The following is a 27,543-nucleotide window of genomic DNA, read 5'->3' as shown; positions in this document are numbered from 1 at the left end:
TAGTGATTGATGGAGCAAAGGGTTTAGATCATTGTAGATGGTTCCACCCTGGTTTTATAAGAAATCAGGCTGAGTAAGTCATGAGGAGCAAGCCAGTAAGCAGCACTTAATCCCCCTTGTCCTTTGCATCAGCTCCTGCCTCCAGGTTCTTGACCTACTTGAGTTCCTGTCCTGACTTACGTTGATAATGAGCAGTGATGTGGAAGTGTAAGCCAGATAAACCTTTTCCTCCCCAAGTTGCTGTGGTCTTGTTTCATCACAGCAATATTAACTGTAACTAGAAAAGAAATTGGTGTCAGGAGTGAGGTATTGCTGTGACAGAACTGGTGATTAAAAAGAGACCCTTTCTTTCTTTCTTTCTTTCTTTCTTTCTTTCTTTCTTTCTTTCTTTCTTTCTTTCTTTCTTTTTCTTTCTTTCTTTCTTTCTTTCTTTCTTTCTTTCTTTCTTTCTTTCTTTCTTTCTTCCTTCCTTCCTTCCTTCCTTCCTTCCTTCCTTTCTTTCTTTCTTTCTTTCTTTCTTTCTTTCTTTCTTTTTCCTTTTTCTTTATTCTTCTCTCATACAATACATCTTGAACACAGCCTCTCATCTCTCCATTTCTCCAAGTTTTCCCCTACTACTTCTTTCCCCAAGATCCACTGCTCCTCTGTTTCCCTTCAGAAAAGTTCAGGTCATCCAGTGGTATCAACTAAATTAAACATAATATGATGCAATAAAGACTAAGCACAAACCTTTATATCAAAGCTGGACGGGGCAACTAGTAGGTGAGAAAGGGTCCCAAGAGCAGGCAAAAGAGTCAGAGATACCTCCACTCCCTCTGTTAGGAGTCCCACAAAAACCTCAAGCTAAACAACCACAGCATGTATGCAGAGGACCTAGTGCGAACACATGCAGACACTATGATTGCTGCTTCAGTCTCTGTGAGCCCCTACAAGCCCTCTTGATTCAGAGACTATTTATTTCATTGAGGTGAAATCATCTGGGACATGTTTCTTGAGAGTCAACACATAGAAGCCACATTTCAGAGGCATCCAAGGTTATACCTCATGCTGGCAGCTGAACTTAATAATGTGGGAGTCACCAGGTCAGCATTGGTTTTGAGGGCATGAAGGGTCGTGGAGAGCACCTGAGGCATGGCACTGGCAGATACCAGAAGGAGCTTCTGATGAAGGTGCAGCCTCAGTAGGAGTTGAAGGCTCAAGATTAAAGGGATCATGCATATAATTTGTGGACCGGCGTCATGAAGATACCCCAGGAGAGGCTACTGGTGAAAGCAAAGCCAAGTTGAAACAGGAGACCCCAGCATTGTAGAGATTCCACTACCAGGGGGACACCACCAAGAACAGCAGCAGTTGTAGAATAGAGCTTGATAGAACTAAGAAAACAAGCCTGTGTGCTGTAGAGGGCAAAGCCAGAGAAGGGACCTGAGCAAAGAATATCATGAGTGAGCCTCAGATATTGGACATTGAGTTATTTACACTGTTGGAATTTGGTTTTACTTTGTTCAAATTGAGCTATGGTTCTTCCCTTTTCAAGCAAGAAAGTATTTAATTTACTTTTGATTTTATGGCACCCACATTTGGGAGACTTTAAACTTTAAAACATAAGATATTTTGGAGTTTTACACAACTTTGAAAGTGTTTGAATTTGTAATGCTGTGGGGCTTTTTATGATTGTAGAATATTTTATATTGTGATGTCTTTATTAACATGTGATCTTGAGAGTGAAGAAGAAGAGAAAGATTGTGTGATGTGCTTCAGTGTCAAGCTGACAAGGTGGTGGGTCATGATGACTAGTTCATGTCAACTTGATGAAAGCTAGATTCATCTGAGAGGAAGCAACATCAATTAAGAAATTTCATCCATGAGACTAGGCTGTAGGCAAGCCAGTAGAGCATTTTCTTAATTAGTAACTGATGGGAAATTGTCCAGCTCATTGTGGGTGAAGCCATCGCTGTGCTGGTGGTTCTGAGTTCTATAAGAAAGCAGGCAGTTAGTAATCCATGAGGAGCTAGCCAATAAGCAGCACTCTTCCATGACTTCTGCATCAGCTCCTGCCTAAGGGTTCCTGCTCTAAGTTCCTATATTGACTTCCTTTGGTCCCTCTGGCTCCCATATTCCTTACTCTCCCTCTTCCACAGGATTCACCAAGTTCTGCTTAATGTTTAGCTCTTGGTCTCTGCATCTGTTTCCGTCATTTGCTGGGTGAAGCTTCTTTGATGACAATTGGGCTGGGCAAATATCTACAAGTATAGCAGAATATCATTAGGAATCATTTCATTGATTTTTTTTTCTAGTCATGTTTGGTTCTATTCTAGATCTTTGGGCTGTCCAGCCTCTGGGTCCTGGCCCTCCAGGCAATGCCAGGGGTGGACTCCTTCTCATGGTATTGGTCTCAAGCTGGACCAGTCATTGATTGGCCACTCCCAAAATTTCTGTGCTACCTTTACCCCAGCATATCTTTTAAGTAGGGTAAATTGTAGGTCAATATTTATATGGCTGCGTTCGGGGTCACAATTCTTCCACTGGTTACAAGAGATGGACAGTTCAGGCTTCATATCTCCCTTTGCTAAGAGTCTTAGCTAGGGTTACCCTCATAGTTTCCTGGCCCCGGCTCACCTGTGCTCCCGCCAACAGAGTCAGCTCTATTGTGCTGCCCAGGCTGGATGCAGGGCCTGTTCTTGCTAGTGATGCTGTGGGTGGGGGCAGTGCCAATTCCCCCATTCTCCTGGCCTCAGGGCCAACTCTCCAACCCACCAGAGATGGCAAAGAGTGAGGGAGGGGGGGAGGTCATCTCTCCCTTGCCCACTCCACCACATGATAGATGAAAGGTGGAGACAGATCTGCAATGGATCATTTGTACCTCAGTCAAAACCGTCAGGTCTGCTATGCTTCCCAGACACACTCCCAAGTGCTGCAGCCAGTGAGGGGCAGAATCAACTCACCCCTTCTAGTGATCACAGGACCCTATTGGCAGGGGCACAGGTGAGCTGGCTGGAGAGCAGGAAAACTGACCCTGTCCCCCTCATCTACCATATAGAGGCATGGGTGAGTGAAAAGAAAAATCTCCCCCATCCCTTCACTCCTTGCCAACTGCAGTAGGTGAGAGAGCTGGCCTCGGGGCCAAGGAAGTGGGAGAACTGGCCCTGCTTGTCATCAGTTTCAGCACACAGGACAGCGGGCACAGCCCCTTGCCTGGGCGGCACTTAGAGCTGACCCTGTTGGCAGGGCTGCAAGTGAACTGGGCCTGTAGGTGTGAGAGCAGAAGAGTTGCCTCCATCCCCTCCCTGGTATGCCATGCGATGGCAAGGGTAAGGGAACTATTCCCGCCCCCCATCCCTTGCCACTTGCCACAGGTGGGAGAGTTGACCTCATGGGCCTAAGAATGGAAGAGCTGGCCCAGCCCCTCACCAAGTGCAGCAATCCAGAGAGTGGGCCTGCACCTCATCTGGGCAAAACAGTGGAGCTGACCCTAGTGGTGTGAGTGCTGGTGATCTGGACCCTAGGATGTGAGATCAAGAGAACTGGCCCCATACCTTGCTAGGACCCTTGTAAGGGTCCAAGAATCACTGAAGAAAGACCCTAGACTCATATTATACAAAGGCAAAGAGTATGTATTCCAGTATGCAGGATCACTATTTATACAAAATGATGACCCTGAAAGGACCATGCAGACCCCCTTTAAGCTCAGCTAGGAGAATTCTAGGAACAGTTAGGTCATCTCAAACACGATTGGTTGAGCAGGCTGTAGTTACATTAGTACATATTTAATTGGCTGTGGTTATAGCTTTACCATTTGGGGGCATACTTTGTGCAAGGCAGTGCATGTTTTAGGGAGATTACAGGAACTGCCTTTTTGGTCACTGCCTTGAGGTACTGTGGGAGTTGGCTCAGGTCTGGTACTTGCTATCTTTCTTGTTGTCCATTTAGGAAACTGAAAGTCAGGCCAGGTGTAAAATGGGGAAAGTTCAGACCTTTCACTGTCTGAAATATTGAGAGAGCTAGCCAGGGCAGTGTTGGAAAGATTGGTGGTGATGATGAGGGAAAGCTGGCAGGCTGACCAATCCAGCTACCACCCAGGCCCAGGAATAAGAGTCTAAGATAGCCTACCCCAACATCCACCCCATCTATAAATGACTGATACGTCTTTGGGCAGGACTTGCAGATTCAAAGCTGCAAGATCTCCATGACACAAAGAAAAATAGGATATCCAAGAGGAGTCCCAGTGAGAGCCCAGTATCAAGGGTACAGCAGAAGCCAGAGGCTTTGAACCAGACCAAGGACTCATTGCAATGTACACTTATATGGATTAAAGGGTAATTGTGTGACTAACTGGGTCACAATATAGCTTCTATGCCAAGACTTTTTTCTTCTTTTTTTTTAATTTTTAAATTTTTTGTTTTTATTTTTTTGGGGGAGGGGGTGTTGTAAGGGCAAATGACTGATGCAAGGGACTGGGAGCTAAGTTACATTGGGATGCATGTCCTATAAAGAATCAATAAAAAGTTAAAACAAAAAGAAACAAAACAAGAATAGAATGACCATGGTCTAGATATCCAACTTTTGGATATACTGTCAAAGAAATAGAGTCGGTACATCAAACAGCTAGTCACTTTCCATGTTTATTACAGCACTATTCACAATAGTCAAGACTGCAAGTAACTTGATGCCATAAAGTCATACAGATAGTGTGGTATGCATGTATGGTGGATGTCATATATACATTAAAGAATGATGTCAGAGTAATTGTTCAGTATGTTTGTGTCCCTGATTTAAAAAAAATCCCCAGCATATCTATCTATCTATCTATCTATCTATCTATCTATCTATCTATCTATCTATCATCTATCTGTACATCTAAAGAAAAAATGATTGAATTGGAGAACATTATGATAAGCAAAATAAGTCAGGCCTGGACAGAAGCTGCATGTCCTGTTTCTTACATGGAGAGTACAATTATTTGTGCTGATATAGAATAATGATTACTAAATATTTAGAATGATAGATAGGTTAAAGGGATTGTGGAGGGGCTATGAAAATGGACACCATCACACATGTTGAGAGAAGAAAGAGATATGAGTGTTCTTCTGCACAGTCAGCTGAGCTTGAATATGTTTCACATCTTACAGATCTGAGAAGATCATCAAATTTTTGAACATAGAGAAAGGACAACATAATTACCATGATGTGATCTGTATAATTTATTTGTATTTATCAAATAATTACATAGTATCTAAAATTAATACAAACTATAGTGATATTTATAAAACACATCTTACAACAATACTGGGTATATTTGAAATAAAATGTTAAATAAAAAAGAACCCTAATAAGGTAAGAAGCCACTGGCTATGAGAATAATCATCTGACACTTTAATAAAATGGGAATATATCCAACTGTCAGGGTAGTATTGATGATTTTAGCAATTAAAAGAGTAAAAGCCTCCCACACACTTCACAAAGAAGCCAGTTAAGCTTTGCCTCAATTAACCCAGATTTCAATTCAAGGGCAGGCTGATCCTGAGCCAAATGGATCTTCCCCTAATCCCATAGTGAGACTATCACTTATTTGATCTGGTCACCTGTCAGCATATTTTTAAAGCTCATCTTTTAAAATGGTAGCTTAATTTACAGCTGCTGAACTATCTACTGTGTAACCTCTAATTTCATAGTTAAACATATGAAAAAATGTTTAAAAAGCTACCAACGCAGAAAATAGGAGATAAAAAGTATTGTCATTCATTTATTTACAACAACATAGAATTAAAATAAATTTATTTTGCCTTCTACCTCAACACACAGTGAGAAATTGAGGGGAAAATGTGATGAAATTAAATAACAGGATATTTAACATGAAGGATGTATTCATTCACTCAGCATGTTTAATTACATTTTAGTACACAGAGTTATAAGAGGTCATGGGAAACTACAAAATATACTGGGATTAAAAAACAAGTAGAATAAATTCCTAAATAACAAAACCATTTGTAGCAGGATGATGGCATAATTAATTTTTTTTTTGTATTTCAGAGAATATAAATGGATCACTGACACAAAACTCATTCCTTTCCTCATGACATGTTTGTAATATTTTCACATTTTCTGTTGCTAAAGGAAGAGATAAGTGTCCTTTACTTGTTATTTGACAAAACTCACCCTATTATTTTTAGGGACCATTTAGGGAGTCAGTGTTTGCATTTTCTCTCAATTTGAATACCATTGATATTGATACTCTTTGGGATACTATTTTACAATCTTCTAAAAGTCACATAAATTTCTTGATGATAAATTTTCTATTTCTGCAGTGGGTTTACTGTGGCTTTTCCCATTAAAGAACTGGGCACAAAGATCATGGCTTTTTTTCCCACTTTTTAAAAAATTATATTTGTGTTTTAATTTTACACATCAGCCATGGGTTCCCCTGTCCTCCCCCTCCTGCCCCCACCCCCACCATTCTCCCAGCCCCACTCCTCCATTCCCATCTCCTCCAGGGCCAAGACTCCCCTGGGGATTCAGCTCAACCTGGTAGATTCAGTACAGGCAGATCCAGTCCCCTCCTTTCAGGCTGAGCAAAGTGTCCCTGTGTAAGCCCAAGGTTCCAAACAGCCAGCTCATGCACTAAGGACAGGTCTGAATCCCACTGCCTGGGTGCCTCCCAAATAGTTCAAGCTATTCAATTGTCTCACTTATCCAGAGGGCCTGATCCATTTGGGGGCTCCACAGCTTTTGGTTCATAATTCATGTGTTTCCATTAGTTTGGCTATTGTCCCTGTGCTTTTCCAATCTGGGGCTCAACAATTCACACTCTTATAGTCCCTCCTCTTTCTCGACAATTGGACACCTGGAGCTCCACCTGGGGCCTGGCTGAGGATCTCTGCATCCACTTCCATCAGTTATTGGATGAGAGTTCCAGCACAACAGTTAGGGTGTTTGGCCATCTGATCACCAGACTAGGTCAGATCAGGCTTTCTCTAGACTATTGCAAGTAGTCTACAGTGGGTGTATCATTGTGGATTTCTGGGGACCTCTCTAGCACTTTGCTTCTTCCTGTTCCCATGTGGTCTTCACCTATCATGGTCTTTTATTCCTTGTTCTCCCTTTCTGTTCTTGATCCAGCTGGGATCTCCTGCTCCCCTAAGCTTTCTTTCCCTGGAACCTTGCCCTTCATTACTCCCACTGTCATCCAGGTTGTTCATGTAGATCTCATCCATTTCTCTGTCATTTGGCAATCCTTGTGTCTTTCCTAGGGTCCTGTTTTCTCGGTAGCCTCCCTGGAGTTGTGTAGCAGTCTAGTCATCTTTGTTTTACATCTAGTATCCTACTATGAGTGAGTACATACCATGTTTGTCCTTCTGAGTCTGGGTTACCTCACTCAGGATGATTTTTTTCTAGATCCATCCATTTGCCTGCAAACCTCATGATGTCATTGTTTTTCTCTGCTGAAAAACAATGTTTTCTCTGTCTCAAGAGAAAAAAAAAAACATTGTTTTTCTCTGTCTCACGAGAAAACACAGGTAAGTTGGACCTTTAACCTCCTAGACAATCCACTATTGTTCAAAGTGAAGAATCAGAGCATTGATTATTATAATTCTCAGTTAAAATCGTATTTATAACAGAGAAAAACAAACTGTAAAGACAGAAATGTTCCCATGTGAATCTTGGGAAATTGTATTCCTTGTTTTATGGGCTTAAGAATTGTCTCTTTGGAGTCTGAGAACAAGAGGCAAGAGATTGGTCCTCTGGATTTCAGGATAAACTGCCTTCTCCTTGATAAACTCCCCATCCACAGATTTCATACATGTTTGTTTAGTATTATAGTTCTGCTATTTTTAGCCTTGATCTCCCATCTTATTAGGTCTCAAGACATGTTATTTTTCAGCTTTAGTTAGGTGCTCTGCTCTGCTGGACAGTTTTAAGACAAACAAAATTGGTGGAGAGAAATAGAGAATAGAATGAATTTAAAAGCAAGAAACCAATGATAAAAGAGATAAATTTAAAATGTGATAATCTCTGAATCTAAACAAAGGGCAAAAATCTAATATGACTCCATGTTTCCTTCAAGAATTAACAAGAGGTGTATAGAAAGCCTACTGATTTTTGTAAGTTGATCTGAATCTAGTTGTTGAAAATTTTGAACATATCTCTACCCCATGGGCCAAGGACTGTCTAATGAACATCCCAGTGCCTGGCATGGGACATGTGTCCTTGAGCTAGTGATCAGGGGAGTCCAAGAGTCTCCATAAACAATATAGGCTAGTGCTATAGTGCAAGGTTGCCTCCCTAAACTTGAAGATAAGACACTGTTGCTGAAGACACCACACAATTTGGATTCAAGAGGAATGGGGCTGGAACTGACTGAACAGCCTATTCTCCGAGGACATCTTTCATATCTGAAGGTAGTGTTCAAGATGCTGGTAAAGAAACAATTAATAGTCCAACTCAGATATAAAGCCTATGAACTACAATAGTCACTAACATTGTAACACAAAGTTAAGGCTGAATTAGTGACAGTTATATCTTGGTAGTAACCAACATCATCTAAGCAGGATTAGGGCTCACTCAACAGTAGGGAATTCATTCATGGTACTGTAAATCTAGCTGACTATGCATGGCTAGTGAGGTATCTTTTGGTAAGTGTGGTAAATGCTGTAAAAGTGAAAAGATTCATGAGCTGTTTCTGGAGAGTGGTCACTAACAACCATGAACTCATTAAACAGAATAAAAAATGTTTAAATTCCTCAAAAAATAGCAATTTTGAAAAAAAAATGAAATTAAGAGGTCTAAACCCATGTAAAGAATGAAGCAGAAAAAATCAATATTTATAAATATTTGTAGTCATATTAGGTCCTAGATGGAACTTTTATAAAAAAGTAAAGTAGCATTGCCCTCATTTGTTATTCAATCTCTGAGACCTCCACAAATGCCAAAACTATTTCATGAGGCTTTAGCAGAGGACACGGCATTGAAATTCTGAAAGGATTTGTACTTAGCATTTCTCTGGCATTAGAGAAATGATTGGAAATTTTTCTTTTAATTAAAACTGTCAGCATGGAAGGATTTAAGGATGATCAGAACAAATCCAACCAGCAAGCTTCATTAGCCAAGAAAGTAACAGGAAAAGTAAAAAGCACTATTTACGAGTATTATAAGAAATAGCTGTGCATGTTAAAATATATTTTGTGACATTGTCAGTAATATATACAATTCAACTGTAGGCAGTCTGCTGGAAAGAAACTCTTCACCTAAAGTTTCACACGTGGGGAACAACTTAACAGTTTAATGTACACATTCCCTGGATGAATATTTTGTTTTCTAATGATGAAGATGTAGATGTATTTAGGAAAATGTAAATAACTCAATAGAGTTCAACATGCTGCTTCTCCTCAGTTTATGTTAAAATAGTTGTAAATGTGTGATACTCCTTATAACCTCACCAATCCACTCCTGTAAAGAAGTCACAGGAGGAAGTGACTGACTATGGTTGAGAGACAGACCATCCCATGTGTTTCAGGCTAGAATAGCATGTTCCACCCAGCTCAGACATGTCTATGGTCCTGTCATTGAGTTCATCTAAGTTATAGAAACGGTGATGTTTTTAAAAATTGTTTTTGACATATCCATTGAGACTAGGGGCCTGAAATCTGTATATTAATTTTAGGACAAATCCAGATGGATGGCTTCTGTCTACACAAAGAACTACAGGCAAGTAAGGAATATGAGGACAACAAAAAAATGTATTCACCAAGGAAGAGCACACTGATTATTTTTTCAATACCAAATGGTCAGTCCTGAAAATAAACATACAAGTAACAGTATATAGGCTGACCAGCTGAGCAGGTTATATTTAGGAATGTATAACAGATATAGTGCACATATATGCATAGTATATATGCATTCATATATATGAATGAAGTAATGAAAAAAGAGGCTGTGGATTTGAAAGGGAGCAATAAGGTGTATATGGGATGGTTTAGGAGGAGAAAATGAAAGGGAGAGATGTTGTAATTATATTATAATTTCAAGAATAAAAAGATAAAATAAAAACAAAATTTTTTTTTTGAAACCAAAATATGATTATATCATTTTTCCTTTCCATGTCTTCCCTCCAACCTTTTCTTTGTATATTCTGCACCTTGCTCTCTCTCAAGTTCATACCTACTATTTCTTTAATTTACTGATACATACTCATATGTGTATGTATCAGAACATATATATATATATATATATATATATATATATATATATGATAATACACATGTAGATATCATGTATATATATATCTGATATGCATGCATGTACACATCTGATATATACTCATGTATATATTTATAATATTCATACAAACATATGAATATGTATTTATGAATATGTAATTACAACCTGCTCAGTCTGTATAAAGTTATTTATATGTGTATAATTTCAATGCTGACCAATTAGAATTGGATAAGTAATTGTGCAGCTATTCCCTGGGTAAAACTATTTTCCCTTCTCTTAGCATTCCTTAGTTGTCTATAGTCATCTGTCCAGTGCTGAGGTCCCCTGAGGTTTCCCTCTTCCAAAGTTAACATGCTGATTGGTGTTGCCTTTGTTCCGGACTTGCTTTGGCAAATATGTTGATGAACTTCTCCCAAGACTAACAAAAACACAAACTCTAGGCTTGAGACACCTCCCTTTGCACTGATGATTAGAGTTGTCTAAAAGACTCCCTGAATATGACAGGTTAGTGCTGTTTCTCTTGGTTTCCTGGTAGAAGTTGAATGTGATTCTCTATCATGAGATCATGTACTTCAAAGCAGGACCTTGAGGATCTAAGCTAGATCTGACCTTAAAATATTCTCCCTGAGAACTATCTTTCATGGTACCATGAGATGACATGCACGCTTCCAAGGGAGGAAGGCAAATAATAGTCCAACCCAGCTACAATACCTATGAACCACAACAACCAGTATAGCGCAGTAGTGCTAAGGATGTGGTAGTGGCACACATAACTTGGTGGCAACCAACAGTACTCTGAGTTGTCTTAACGAACTTGCAATAAGAGGAAAACTGCCACTTTACTAAATGGGCTTGTTTCTTAACTTCATATTTATTCCTTTACCCAAAGCTCAGAATGGGTCTCACCTATTATCAAAAAACTTTCTCTTTGCAACAGACAGAGACTGCTATAGAAAATAACAACCTATCCAATTGCACAGAGCCAGGAGGTGGTGGTGCATGCTTTTCATCCCAGCACTTGGGAGGCAGAGGCAGGTGGATCTTTGTGAGTTCAAGGCCAGCCTGGTTTACAGAGTGAGATCCAGGACAGGCACAAAAACTACACAGAGAAACCCTGTCTTGAAAAAACCAAAAATAAAGAAAGAAAGAAAGAAAGAAAAGAAAAGAAAAGAAAAAAGAAAAAAGAAAAAAGAAACCATTGCTAGAACAAGTGACTCTGTGGTGTTCAGGCCCACCTGATACATATACAAACACAACCACTACATCTAAGGCTTAGGGCTCATAGCCGAAAAGGGAGGCAGAAAGATTGTAAGAACCAGAGGAACAGAAAGTTCTCTGTGATTCTGTGAGACTGTGCCTCCTAGAAATGACATTTTTATTTGGGGGACGGGTGCTTTTTAAACTTCAATCTGTAGCAGGTAATCAAAGTAGTCCTTCTAAATTCTTTTAAATAAGCAAACACATAACCATTCCCTATATCATACACTAAGTATAAAAGCTTCAACCCAAATACTTGCACAAACGGTAGCTTTTGAGAACTTCATATCTTGATATAAAATTTAGAGTTAAAACTCTAGGAAGTCATGCAGGATTTGAAAACATCAATGCTAAACTTTGCTATATGCAGAAATCACATTGAACTCTATGTGAAATGCCAGAGGTCTCCTTAAACTTAATTCAGTTAGAGTCACACTGCTAAATGAAACTAGACACTTTTTACATTTCATAGATATGATAAAGCAACACATTTTGAGTTGTTGGCTAATGGATTCATAGACATCCTCACTCCTAAATATTTGGGGCTACTGCCAAAGCAACTGGTTACCCTCCACAACTTTATGATAAGATCCTATTGCTGAAGACACCAAATACACATGTCATTAAATGTAGGGAAATCTAACTGGAAGTCAATTGGAAGTTTCATCTCTAGTAGGTAGTTTATAGTGCCAGAAAGGGCTACACATGTTACTAGAGGAGAAAAAAATCACCAACCTCAAGCACTTAAATAAATGGCATACTATACTAACGAACTGCCTGCAAAATGTGGCCCCTGCTTCAATAGTGATATGGATGTTATAGGAGTAAGCAAATGTTTCTTGATTGTATTTAAGAACTATTGCATGAGTTAGAACTCATTTGTGACACCACCAATATCCTGAGGCTGGAGAGGTCATGGCCTTCTCCGTGGCTGATAAAAGAAAATAAGCCCTACTACTATTATTGTGATAGATGAACATAGTGATGAAAGAAATACCTATTAATATAACCACAGAGTAGTGCCCCTCTTAAGATTCATCAGAGGGTCTCATCATCTTATTTGGATACATAGTATTAACAGAGAAAACCGCAAATGAACAACATGAAGAGAAAAACAGACTTTGGAATTCTCATTCTTAAATGGGATCTTATCATACCTGTTGCCTCAAGGCCCAGGGAACTTGGCGGAAGAGAGGGGGAAAGATTGTAAGAGCCAGAGGTTGTAGATGGCCTCAAAGAAACAGTGTTTATCCAGACACAACAGGAAGACACACATATGAATTCACAGAGACTATTGCAACACACACAGGACCTTTGCAAGCTCCAGTCAGACAAAATCCCTACATGGAGGAGGAAAAGTGCATGGGAGGTCCCACGCCTAGATACAAAGCTATTTACCATTGATAGCAGCTCTGAGAGGGAAAATCAGTTTTCTCCAAGGTAGGGACATTGGGTACATAAGTCACAATTCAGAGAAAGCCCTATGCACATGAGTAGTCAGCCAATATAAATTGGGTTCCATGTGTTTTGTTTTTATAGAAAAGAAAGAATACAATGTTAAATGTTTAGGTAGGTAGGGGAGGATCTAGGAGGAACTGTCCAAGAGAAGAGTAACATCAAAGTATAGTGTATGAAATTCTCAAAAAATAAATAAAAATATTTAAATATAGCCATCCATATGTATGTGTATATATACATATTTGTGTACACACCTATTAAGTATAATATTTATGCATATGTGTCTAAACAGACACACGTATTTCTAGAATTTCCACCCACAGACCCCAGGTCAAATTTTTGATTCTGAAAGGCATTTTGAGTAAAATAAGTTGCTTACTGCATTTTATCTTACCCTCTTTACAAGGAGTTTTGCTACCAACTTTTAGAAACACTTTGAAAATGTAATGATTAAGTGCAGTTTTACCTACATTTCTAAATCTCATCATTATAAATTTCTATTGTATTTTTTTTTAAAAATCTTACTAGTGTCCTTGTTTTCCATTTTAATTTACTTTTAGAAAATTCATTAATGCCACACAAGCACTTCTCTGAGATCATGAGCTTCAAGCACGCAGTACATACTTATTGTGTAAATTGTGTCCTTTAGTGAGAATGATGTGAATATGACATTCTGTTTAATTTACACTGATGCATTGAGTATACACATCCAGTAATCCATCACTCATTTCTTTCTATGTACTGAAATTCATTTCGATGTCATAATGACAAAAATACAATTAAAAGAGTGAATAAGACATTTAATGATGATTTATATGAACATAATTCACTCTGATAAATTATCTGTTCATACTGAGTTTCTTTTTTTAGGATAGAGAGATGTAAAATGGTCCCATTTATCTCTATGTTTTTAATAGCCATTTTTACTTAAATAAGAAGAGATCTGAGGGGAAAAGTGTGGGAATATGTCCTATTGTTCCATTTATTTCTGTAAAATGAACAGTACTGGACATTGCTCTAAATATGAATTTTTGAAATCAAAATTGGGGACACACATCAGCATGGTGCCTTTTCTCCACCAAATTCTGTGAACAAAGATTCAGTGCAGTATAATTTACATTTGGAGATTCATCACTTCAGAACATTAATCCTCTGCCAATTCTATTCATATGCTAAGTCCTTATAATTAAAGTCATGTCTTCGATATATTGATTCTCTAGAAACCAGAAAAGATTTCAGGCTCTTAACAACTTTAGATCCATGAATAATTTTACATGTGTCAATTGCTCCCTAAATTGTATGTGTTTCTTCAATTTCATTAGGTCTTTTCTTTTTGTGCGATTATCCTGAGTAAAATCTGTGCTTTCATTCCCTTCTCTGAAATTGTAGCTTTTTATGAATAGTATCTGGTCATTTGCTTTTGCAAAAAGCCTATTGGGAAAAAAACCTATAGCTTTACATTTGAATGCCTGTCACTTTGTTGGTCATGGGCATGGAAATTTGGATGGCTTTATAGGTTGAACCACAAGCGCAAGACATCAGACCTGTTGACTTTGAACACAACAAATATCCTACAAATGTAGAGACAGCTACTTCATCTTTCAGATTGGAAATATATATCATTACTTATATGATATAGTAAAACTGTGAAATGATATAGTGATATCTATATAATGCACACTTTCAGCTGATATCACTCATAATACATAAAGAATGTATATAACTGTCTTATGTAATAGTTCACATTAGAACATTTCATTTATATTAAGGGGAATTGTTAAAATATCTCTTTAAGGCTGGAATGCTTACGTTAAAATATTCATCTCCGAGAAATCACAATAAATAAATGAAACAATACAAAATTAAAAACCAAGTTGTTTCTACAGCACACAATTTAAAAAAAACCCTTACCCTGTTTATCACACAAACCATAATAATTTTTATGTAAATTAGTTAAAATAACACCAAAATGCTATGTCCTAATGGTAAAATCTTGAAAGTGCTTTTCAGGAAGCACTCATGAGACAAATGCCTAGGTTAAAATACTTTCAATCAGAAGCAAAACATTGTACTGAAATTTACTTATGTATGAATTATGTAACTAATATTGCACTAGTGTTTTTTTTTTTTTTTTTTTTTTTTTTTTTTTTTTTTTTTTTTTTTTTTTTTTTTAAATAGCCACAGTTTGGCTGGATTCCCCCAGCTGTGTTCCTTAGGAAAACTGCTTGCTGAAGATTCATAGCTGGGACATTTAAGGACAATGTCCTTAGCCTCAAAGAACTACCTAAATGTATCCTTTATCATAAGTCAGGAGTCAGGTGGCCGATGTATGACTAGAAAGGTATGACTACCTTTGAAAGTTTTCAGCTTTCAAAATTCTGAAGAGCTAAGCCTGCTCAAAGTTCATTGAAGGACAAGCAGGTTTCATGGATAGTGGCTTTGAAGTTGATATATGGTTAAACCTGACTTCTCCCTGGTAAGTTATTTCTTCCAGATCACACCCCAGAAAACCTGTGTTGTTCCCATGCAACACAACTCAAGGAAACTTCTAAAGCTCTTTATCTTACAAAATATAATAGTACTGTTTAGTGAATGAGTTTTAAAAGAGCACCTAACACTATCATAAACATAATCTTCCATGTGTTGTTTTCTATTAATGATTTGCTTATATTTAAAAAGAAATCCCTTTGTGATTTTAATATCTGCACATATAATGGATGTTGACAAATATCCCTGACTGCTAAGAAAAAAAAAAGGCTGGGAACAGTCATTTCGGGTTTCCCAAAGAGTAATAGCATAGGTTGACATGCGTTACCAGCAATCGACTTGTGCTTTGTCAGGATGCACTGAACCCATCCACTCTTGCATCCCCCAACAGAAGACCAAACATCTAAACCTTAAGCCTTCATTTAGTTAGAATACCCTTGCTTCCAGTCATCCTGAGCATCAGAAGATCCAAGAGAATCACTTGTAGATGTCTAAGACAATCACAAGGAAGAGAAACTCCACTTCATTCAATAGAATATTTTTTTGTTGTTGTTGCTGATGTGCTGGGGGTTCTTGATGTATCAGGGTTGGCAGAAGGGGAACAAGCCTAAAGAATGTTTTGTTAGAGAGAATTTTCTACATTTGAGATAGATTTTGCCATAAAAATGTTGAATAATACTTTAAGTAAACAGCATACACTGAGGATCAATATTAGGAAGACTACTGTACCACTGGCTGAGAAGTCCTTATATCTTTGATTCCTTTCTCTGATCACTGAAACAGTAAAGAAAAAAGAATCCCAGAAGAGAAAGACAGAGGTAAGCACCAGAGAAACATGTAAAAACAGGACACAAATTTCCCCACCAGCACTACTATAAAAATTAGGGTCAAGCCTGCACTTATCTGTAGGTCAGAAGCTACACCATAATGCCTCACCAAGATGGCTGCCTAAACATGTTCTAAAAAAACTACAATAGACATGCTAATGTGGACAGAGGGAAGTCCATGAGGCCTTAATCCTCCTCAAAGAGTTATAGGCAATTAAGGAATGCTGGCAGCAGGAGAAATAGTCTCCTCCTGGAAAGAGCACACTAATTGATTATTTAATAACCAACGATCATCCAAAAAAAAATACATACAAGCAACATTATAAAGACCTAGGAAACTTTATTTATGTACTTAGGAATTTATAAGTATGTATATAAACATATGTTTGTAACAACAATAAATGTAAACAGAGGCCATGAATCAGAAAGAGACAAGATGAGTGATATGGGAGGGTTTTGAGGGGGAGAAAAAGAAGGTAGAAATGATGCAATTATATTATAATCTCAAAGAATGAAGAAATAACTAGGGTCATAATTTGATGGAAATGATGAAGACACATTAGATAAGTGGTTGCCATTTTAAACTGGAATGACCATATATGATATTAACATGCTCACCTTTTCATGAGCTCTGCCTAGGCCAATTTTAATGGATAGCAAGTGGTCAGATACAGACTATTGTCAAGATGTCTCCAATATTTCTTTTGTAAATATTTAATAAATATCAGTCAATTTGAATGTTAACTAGTGACTAAGATATAACACTCACAAGAGCTAACTGGAAGAAAAGGGTTTATTGGACTTATGGATTATATAAGGGAAACTAAGACAAGAGCTTGCTGCAGAAACCATAGAGGAACACTGCTTCCCAGTCTGTCTGCTCTGGTTGCTTAGATACTCCTCTGACATAGCTGTGGTCAGCATAGAAAACAATGGTTTCTGTATGGCATTTTCACAGTTTTGTGTCAATCATTAAACTTTGTTTTCATTTGCTTCTCTCTGTTATCACACTCTACATTCTATACATTCTGCCTCCTTTCCCAGATAGTCTTTCCTCTCCTTTTGTCATTGCATTTCATTGTCCTCTCCTTCCTACTGCCTTAAGATCTCTTCCCCCTTTTCATGATTCCCTTTTTAGATTAATGACCTGCACACACACATACATGAACATACAGATACACACACATATATGTCTTTTTAAAATCTACATTTAAATGCTGTATCAGTCTTCTGAGTCTGGCTCATTTCAATTAACATTATTCTTCTTAGACAAATTCCATATCATAGAAGTAAATATGGACATAGTAGAGCACTGAATGAAGAAAAAGAAAGAAATGCCCAAAGAATTAGTCCCATTTGATGCAAATAAAAAGTGCATAACATGTTTGTGTAAGTTTTCTGTTTATATGCCTTCGTTTTCCAGCCTTAAAGTGAGAGGTTAATATTGGTTCATAGGATTATGTGGAATTATGCAATTACATTTTTCTTCACATATGTTTGTATTTTTATAACATATATATTTAACCTTTACAAATAAAACACATTTTCACTTTAACAAATAGAAAGAGAAAATGAGAGGAATATATATTCATTAGGCAAGCAATGATCCATTTTCTACAGCCCAATTTCTTCAGCTATTAGAAACTGTAACATGACCTTATGATCACTAGAAAGAACTCCACAGGCATACTGAGGCACATACAATAAGAAATCATGCCTTGACTACATTAACTCCATCACGGACATGTGCTTCTTATTTGCTTATTGATTTCTGCCTACATTTTTTTTTCACAAATGAACACTATAATGAACATTTGGATGACCTTTCCATGGCTTATGTTATATGGTTGTGATTCAACCTCATTAAGGGTTCATGTAATATTTTGCATCCAAACCCACTAAATATTGACTAAGGTAATATAACTTTGGTGCTTTTATGAATTTTATAAAAGAAAAATCCCACTATACATATTTTCATTGCTGAAACAAACACCTTATGAGTTTCAAATATAATTTCAAATGCATTTCCAATCAAAATTTAGGAACACTATGATAGCCTTGCTTTATCTATTTTATTTGTTATATTTTATTATCCCTTAGAAGCCTTTTTTCCCCTAAAAAGAGACAGAAAGAGAGTGGATTCAAATGGGTGGGCATGTGAGAGGAACTGGGAAGATTAGAAGAAGAGGAAAACATAATCATGATATATTATATGAGAAAACAATCTATTTTCAATCAAAAGGAAAGAAAGAAATACTGTAAAATATATGCCAGCTGTAATTTAGATGTCTTATTAGGAAGTGATGTGTGAGTGTGCACAATGCACAAAATCAGCTCAACTCTTCCAGTGCATTTCCACAGGTAATAATAAAATCAACTTTGCACAAATATACATAAATGAAAGTGCTATCTTAACTATGCAAATGACTTCCTCCTGTCCTGCTAATGCCACTGAGACAGATGCATGCTGCTCAATGTCGATCTGGTTTTTGTGTTGAGCTGCATGCTTTTGTCATGGTGCAACTGGAAATGCCTATTTCTACCAAACTTCAATTATTCAGAAGTTCAAGTGTCTGTGAAGCATAGGAATTGCAAGTCTGGCATGTATGTATATATTCTCTTAAGCAATTCAGCCTCATCTGATGATGCTTTTTATTGTAAATTCCAAGTTTTTGAATGAAAATGAGAAGAAAATTAGAGAGAGCAGGGAGACAAAAATGACAACAGTGAAGACATAAAGCAGGGTGGGGGCTGTCTTGGGAGAGGTCTGGAGAAAATTGGAGGATGCAAATTTGGGCTACTTATGATAACACTTCATTGTATACATGTAGAAATTTTTAAAATAAAAAAATGAATGGATGGATGGATGCATGGATGAATTGAAAATCTAACCACTAGGGTAAATGTTAACAATTGAACTGGCATCTATATCTGCTGGGAGAGGGAAAATGAGTTTTTCCCAATACAATCACACTGGTATATCAACCACTCCAGGATGGGCCTCCTGATCAGAAGTTGACCAACGTATCATGCTTCCTCCTTTGTGTGTGTGTGTGTGTGTGTGTGTGTGTGTGTGTGTGTGTGTGTGTTCAGGAGTGGTGGTGGTGGTGGTGGTGGTATTTGGCTACAGTTTGATATTGTTTTTATTTCTTTGGGGACATCATTTCACTTTGTTTTCTTTTGTTGCTGTATTGGGTTTCTGTTTGTTTATTGGGAAAGAATTTGTATTTGAGTGGGAGAGAATCAGCAAGAACTTAGGGGAGAGGAAGAACATGATCAAAATATATTTAAATGTAATTTTTTTAAATAATAGAAAAGAAAACTGCTGGAGAGTGGTGGCACATGCCTTTAATCCCTGTACTCTGTGGATCTCTGTGAGTTCGAAGTCAGCTTGATCTACAAAGTGAGTTCCAGGGGACATTTTTTGATTAGAGGCTAATGTGTGAGTTCCCAATCCACTGTGGGTGGTGTTACTACTGGAGGTCCTAGGGTATATACAAAAACAAGCTGAGCAAACCATGGGAAACAAGCCAGTAAGCAGCAATTTTCAATATCCTCTGCATCAACTTTTGTCTCCAGGCTCCTGCCTCGGGTTCCTGCTCTGACTTTATTGGGTGGTGGCTTACAAGATGAAATAAATCCCCAAGTTGCTGTCATGATGTTTTATCACAGTAACAGAATCCTAACTGAGACAGTAGGTAGGTTCTCACTGTCTAACTACTAAGTTCAAAACTGACACAGCCATGCTTTTAAGAACTACTCATTTTTCTTAGGTTACCATATGTGCCTCTTGACCAAGAATAGAAAATTTTAAAGAGAAACATTGTAAGCCATAATAAACTATTAAAACAAATATGCTAAATCCATCTGTGAATATAATGAGAGAAGTATTTAAAAGTTTTAAAAATCATTAGCATTTAGATATTCAATACCTTAGTACATTAAAAAAGTGTCCAAGCTGTACAGTCACAATTGCCTTCTTCTTAACATGATATCCGTTGTAGAGATTATATTAACTTGAATTAATAAACGACGTAAAGCAGGTAGTTAGTTTAGAAAAACTCTTGGTTGGATGCATATCAAACAGCATGGTGTTACTGAATTACCTCCAGAAAACTCATTCCAACTTGTCTCTTTCACTGTAGTTTTATAGTTGCGAAAAAGTGGTTTACTCTTTTAAATTTCAGTAACTCCTTTAAATCAATGGTTTGCACTTGAGGAATCCTCCATTGCTGTCTACTAGGCTTCCCATCAAACTTACATGGCAATAAGCTTGAGGTTTGTGCCAATGCACACATGTTTTCCTTACTATAACCGATGCCAATTTTCAAGCTAAAATATGCCACAAAGGATGCCTTAGTTTCTAGAACTCCATGTGTGTGCCAGATCAATAGGCATGTCCTCGTCATGACAAGGTGTGCCGATTTAAGGGGCTCAAAGGTACTGTTGAGGCATGGGAAATGACACTTCACACAACAAAGTAAAGCCATTCACAATGCCAGCATCCACTTCCCCTTGACCTGTTCTTGGCTATCTTTCTCTTATTCTACATTCTCTCCTCATGGCCAGCCACAGATACGAGAATTTTTCCTCAGGGCAGCACAAAGAAACCTTTTCCCCAAGGCAGTCATAAAACGTTAAATTATTTCTCTAACTCTCTCTTGCTAAGGAAATGAAGAGCTTCATTGCAGAGGCTCTTGCTTCACACCCAAGAAAAAGAAATTTTACAAGCGAAAGGACAAACAGAATTTCACTATCTTACTACAACTCACTGCACGATTATCTTCCTATAGCTTCTCTGGTCAGTCACATTTCCATGTCTGTCTGTGCTTACAGAATCAAAATTTAAACAGTTCACATTGGTTTTCTGGGTCTTCGATCTGAAGGCTCCTGTGACACAGCTAACCATTATCAAATAAATCTGTTATGCTTATCTCTTGCTAAAACATTTTAATGCATAGGGCTGCCAGCCATGATGTAGTTTATGATGTATAAGAGACAGTTCAGCCTTGTTCCTGCCTCTATAATATAGTTAAAATTTAAATCCTTTTTTCTTTTTTCACTAAATGCTTAATTTGTTTGACTGTGTTTAGATTTTTTTTTTTTTTTTTTTTTTTTTTTTTTTGGTTTTCGAGACATGGTCTCTCTGTGTAGCTTTGCGCCTTTCCTGGAACTCGCTTTGTAGACCAGGCTAGCCTCGAACTCACAGAGATCCGTCTGCCTCTGCCTCCCGAGTGCTGGCATCAAAGGTGTGTGGCACCACCACCTGGCTTTTGCTTTTTTTTTTTTTTTGGAGTATTTAGATTTTTTTGTAAACCTATATTTTACTGACAAAATAAATGAATGCATTATTCATTAGAAACATAAAATTTAATATATAGTTCTGGGGTTTGGTAAATCTCCTAATAAATAATACATTAATTAATGATTAATGAATATTATGATCAACTGGTAGTTTTCAGTTTTCATTTAGATTTGTAAGTAATTTTCATCACAGATTTGTAAGTAATTCTTCATCACACCTCATATTTTACACATCGAAATAAGAAAACCTGGCCATTTATTGTTTGGAATCATTATCTATATTTAACTTCCATAGAACTTGTTAAATTGGTTGAATCCTTGGGCAGCACTTCTGGGAAACTCATATTTTGGAACAGATTCCTATCTGAAATACAAGATTTAGCATATTTTAATAAATAATTCCAAGATGATGCAGAAATGCTTTAAGAGGATATTTTTCCTAAAGTGTATGGCAATGAAGAACAAGAAATTCAGTTGTATTTGTCAACCTTTATGCATATTAAAAGCTTTCCACTTCTATCCATGACAACCACAGGGTACACATGGCTATTGATCGACTGCTACTTGTACAGGATGGATTAATGGCTTCTTCTCCTGGAAGTATAAATATTTCAATGTGAGATCACCAAACCTTCAAACTATTAAACAACCATGAACAGCATTAAATCCCATTTATCCATCTCCCTCGGACATTCCTTGAAATACTGCCTGGTGGAGTAACAACAAGCTGAGGAACTCTTAATTTAACCCTAACCATATTAATTACCAAGCATATCCTGATACAATCATTCTGCTTAGGTTATTTTATTTGCATTGTCATTATTCAACCAGAACATTTTATCGCTTGGATTTTTTTCTCTTTTTGAAGTGTGTGTGTGTGTGTGTGTGTGTGTGTGTGTGTGTATGTGTGCCTGTGTTGTGAGCATGTCAGAGAGTTATTCTGAGCACTAGCAGCTGTGCACATAGGGGCCACAATCAACACTGGATGCTGTCCTCTCTTGCTCTCCACTTTACTTTTTAAGACATGGCCTCTCAGTGAAACTGGATCTCATCCTTTTTTTTTTATATAGGTGAGCTGCCCATCGAGTGCTAGGGATTTGCCATTTTACCTGTCTAGCACATTACTGGATATCAGAGAACAAGTTTCATTTTATGTCCTCTATAATATGTACAGTAATTAGTTAGAAAATAGTCTTTCTACAACTCCATGTTCTTATTGATCACAGAATAAACAAAAGTCATTGTTCATGTACTTTCCGACTCAAGTGTGTTTGTTTAGATCAAAATACTAATTATATTGTGCTTTAATGTTGCTTAGTTTTTTTTTTTCTCTTTTTAATGTAGAAATATATGCTGTCTTCTCCCATCAGAACAGCTACACTCCTCTGAGTAAGGACTGTTGAATGACTCAGCTCATGATTTACCAGCAGTAATAACAAGAAAGGTGAGACTACGGGTAATTTGTTGTCTAAACTTAAAATGGTCTTCCATCATGCTAGTTGAGAGTTGAGGACCAGGACTGCATACATCTTAGCGGGGCATTGGTGTGATCTGGTACTTATTTGATTTGTACATGTAAATCCTCAGCTCAGAAATGTCATGGGCAGCTTGTTGTAGTGATAAATAAAACTGCTGAGTCAGAGCAGATTTTGTTATCTTTAATCATCTCTTGCTTGTACTGAAATAATTACTTGTGCTTTTTAAAATTCCTAAAACATTTAGTTTACATATGAGCAATGAAGGTCTAGTTTTATTTCTGTAGATGTTAAAAGATAAATTGATCCCTTTTCACAATACTATTTATCATATATACTCATAGATCTGTATAAAATGTATAGCAATAAAATATTTATCTTCATATAGGTGTGAGGATGAAGTATTTTTCCTTTGCCTATGTATCTAAAATTATAATATCCATGGAAACATTTCTTACTGGGTGGAGAAGCAGAAATTCGGATGCTAAAGCAAACACTTATTTTACAAAGCTCCTCTCCCAAACTCTCTTACTAATCAATGCTTTATTCATAAGGAAAAGTCTACCATATCAGGAGACTGAAAAAGCTCAAGTATATTTTTATTTTTAAATATTCCTTCTTCCATAATTTTCATGAAGTTTGGTTGTAAACTGTGATTCGTGAACCTGGTGCTCCTTACCACTGTGTAGCCATAAAGGGCAAGGATGGAATTAAAGACACAAGAGATGAGCCAAGGTAGTAAAGAAAAAGTAATAAAGGCAAAGGAAATGAGGGAGTGGGAAGGATAAGAGAAGAAGAGTGGGAAGAGGGAGAGAGGAAAGAAAGAGCAAAGGGAGGGAGAGAAAGTAGCCACCGGGATAAATTCTTTTATACAGAACACAGCTTTGTAACCAATGGCAGGAGCAAGAGGGTACTGCAATGGTATCTATATCTATATCTATATCTATATCTATGTCTACGTCTATGTCTTTATCTATATCTATATATAATTACCACTGAAACTAAAGATCAGAAATAAGTGCTCAACATCCAGAAGTGTCTACAGTAAAGATGAATGGACTGAGTAGAAAATGAAGTATGAAGGCTGTTGCTATTACTCAATCTGTACTGGCCATCTCCTGTGACCAGGCAAGACTTCAAGTGGAGGAAGTGGGAAACCTACCCAGCCACATAACCTTCAACCTACAGTCTGTCCTGCCTATGGGATGTGCTGGACAAAAAGTGGCACAAAGATGGTGGGAGTGGCCAGCAAATGACTGGTCTAGCTAAAAACCTGTGCCAGGAGAGTAAGCCAAGCCCACCCCTGACACTGCCTGGAGCACCAGGACCCACACTCAGGATGACCCAGAGACCTATGATGATTCAGACATGACTGAGGGAAAAAAATGTCAATGTAATGATGCCTAACAGTATTCTGTTATATTCAATGATTGGTGCCTAGCCCAACTGTCATTAGAGAGGCTTCATCCAGCAACTGGTGGAAATAGATGGAGACCCACAGTGAAACACATGTGGATCTCAGGCAATCCTACAGAAGAGGAGCGGGAGAAGGATTGTAAGAGCCAGATAGGTCAAGGAAAGCACAAGAAAATGTACAGAATAAGCTTATCTGGGCTCATAGAAGCCCAGAGACTGAACCAAAAATCAAGGGTATGCATAAGATCGGCCTGGGCATTCTGCATCTATGTTACAATTGTGTAGCTTGGTCCCCTTGTGGGACTTCTAATAATGGGAACCGGGGCTGTCTTCAACTTTCTTACTGGCTTTTGGGATCCTACTTCCCATAATGGGTCACCTTGCCCAGCGTTAATACATGGGGAGGTGCTTACTCTTACAGCAATCTGATATGCCTTGCTTTGTTGATGACCATGGTAGACCTGCCCTTGTTAAACAGAAATGGAGGAGGAGTGGACTGGGGAGTGGGAACAGAGGAGTAGGGTGGGAGTGAGGGAGAGGAATGTGAGGAGAGGAGGGAGGTGAAATTGCAGCTAGAGCACAAAATTAATTAATTAATTTTGAAAAGAATCCCAACTTAATATGGGATTATTTCCAGCACCCTGATCTTCACCCTCATATTAAAACAATTGCACTCTTCTTTCAGAGTAACCTTTTGATAAGGTAGAATTTTTCTTTCCTTGCCAAACTTCTCTTCCAAGGAAGGAATTTTTATTATAGGAAACACTTCAGGGCTCATTAAAACTTAGAATCAGCAACAACAAACCAAACCGCAAACTCACTCACTCCAGTAATTCGCCAATCCTTGCTGATAAAACATTGTAGATGTCCCCTGAATGTAGCTCCCTAAATCTCAAAATCACTGCCTCCATTAGCTCCTCAGGATCGTCCCTGGTCAGAATGTCTCCTAAGCACTGTCACATTTCTACAGAATAAATTCCTCAGGTTAGCACAGTTACACTAAAAGCTCACTCCAATTATGACGCTTATGAATCCACTTATGTTAATTGGTTTATTTCTACATTCAACCAAATTCATTTTTATCTTAACAAGGAAAGAAATTCTTTTACGTCCTCTTTCCACCCCTTCCAGAGAAGCCCTTCATTTTCTATTCTCTCTCGTACTGATCCTTCTATATATCGGTTTCCTTTTATTTACTCGTTTATAGTAAGCTTGTTTCTCTCTTGATAGTTTCTGGCATTGTATTAATTAAGGTCATTCATTGTATTCTAACTGAAGATAACCCCTGGTTCAGCAGTGCCTAAGAGGTAGAATTCTCCTTGTAGCTGATCTAGCATTGTTGCTTATTTCTCAGGAGGCAGAGGCAGGCAGATCTCTGCAAGTTCGAGGCTAGCCTGGTCTACAGAGTGAGTACCATGACAGCCAGGGCTACACAGAAAAACCCTGTCTTGAAAAACCAAAAAAAAAAAAAAAAAAAAAAAAAGAAAGAAAGAAAGAAAAAAAGAAACATGATGCTCAATTTCCATGCTCTTTACTCTTACAGTTCTTTTGCTATTCCTCTGCTCATACTGTCTAATTACTTATGTTTTCTTCTCACTTAGGTTTTTCCCCCTAGGTTTCTATATATCCTTTTATATATCTTAGATTTATTGTCTCATCTTCACCTATGGTCTAAGTTCACCATATTAAAAATGTTTAGCCATACTATTAAAATATTTACAGTCCTTGATTCTGCCTACATATGGATGACTTAACAAATTTATTGCCCTGCCCAGAAATACACACCTTGGTCCTAGATTTCTGTCTGTTGCTGTTTGATTGACAGTTTCATATAGTTGCCAATAGGTAATTTATATGCTTTGAAAGATGCATCCTCTCCACACTGGACTTTGTATTGCTTTTCACTGTCAACACTGTAAGAGGTATTTTACCCACCTGGGTACACAAACCTAAACTGTGAAAACTGCTTGATATTTCTCCTTTGCAATATTGAAGCAATCGTTGAGATTTAACTACACTTAGACTTTCCAGCTCTGCCTTTTGTCTGCACCCTAATGACTGAGGCAGCTCATTTGCAATGCTGCAGGTCTCATGGTTTCTTCCCCATACTTGAGTCTTTCTTCCCTTTTATTAGTGCTTCTTGTTTTCTACAGTCCAATTGCAAGACAGAGATCTCACCTTCTCACCTTTCTGTTTAGAACCTCAAAGGATGTCTCCAAAACAATGGTTTTTAATTATTTTCTACACCCTAGCATTTGCTAAGAGAGTGATAAGGTAATATATTTTCTTTCCTGTGAGGTTCAATTCATGCTCCAGGAAGCACAGTTCATTGAGTCAAACCATAGAGGCATGATTTACAGAATAAAATATCAAAGTCTGTATTAAAGGTCCCAAATCCTGCTACTGTCATTTATATGCCCTGTACAGTAGCACCTGAGGTCGGGAAATGTGACACGCTCATCTTTGTTTCTGCATATTTTAAGCTCCATTTTATATGATTTTTTTTTCCTGCCTGGAAAAATACCATGCATCCTTCATGTTCTTGCCTGAGTTTTGTCTTCATTATAGAGTCCTTCAACACCCTCAGATAGATACCATATGACTGCTTCCCCTCTTACAATTTTTTTCCTAATAATATTTGTGAATCTAATGCTTATTTGCTGTATGGGCGCCTTAAAGTTGCAGGATGTACTTTAGATGTAAGTTTTGCATAAACAAGTCACTGTTAATATGGCAGGAGACAATGTTTTTGTAGCTCTAATTTTGGCCACGTGGTAGAGTTTTAGACACTTAGTATGAAAAGGCTAATGTCAGAATGCCTTGGGTTGAACGCAATGAACATAAAACCAATATGATCAGTGAGGGAAGTTTAGCAGTCGAATTCATTGAAATGTACTGTCTGTGCCCTGGAAGCTATGAAGTTATAAAAAGCAATAATGGAGAAATACTGAATCAAAGGATCTGCGGATGGGACGGTGTTTCAGTCTTTTCTCACAGCCATCCCATAAGGAGTCTATCCTTCATGTCTATCAAGTGAGCATCCAGGCGGTGCCTGGTCACCCAGTTGCTCCTCTGGGAGACTGATCTGAGAAACACTACAGTCCCCA

The 27,543-nt window shown here is 37.8% G+C and overlaps 1 protein-coding gene across 3 annotated transcripts in view; it reads right to left on the bottom strand.

Annotated features, from left to right (window-relative positions):
• Nkain2 (sodium/potassium transporting ATPase interacting 2) overlaps nucleotides 1-27,543 on the bottom strand; it is a 1,137,884-nt gene that overhangs the window by 540,766 nt on the left and 569,575 nt on the right. The window lies entirely within an intron of this gene.

Source organism: Onychomys torridus, chromosome 19 (assembly GCF_903995425.1).
Source record: "Onychomys torridus chromosome 19, mOncTor1.1, whole genome shotgun sequence".
In the NCBI taxonomy this organism is placed as follows: Eukaryota; Metazoa; Chordata; class Mammalia; order Rodentia; family Cricetidae; genus Onychomys; species Onychomys torridus.
This window is presented reverse-complemented; position numbering and strand designations above follow the sequence as displayed.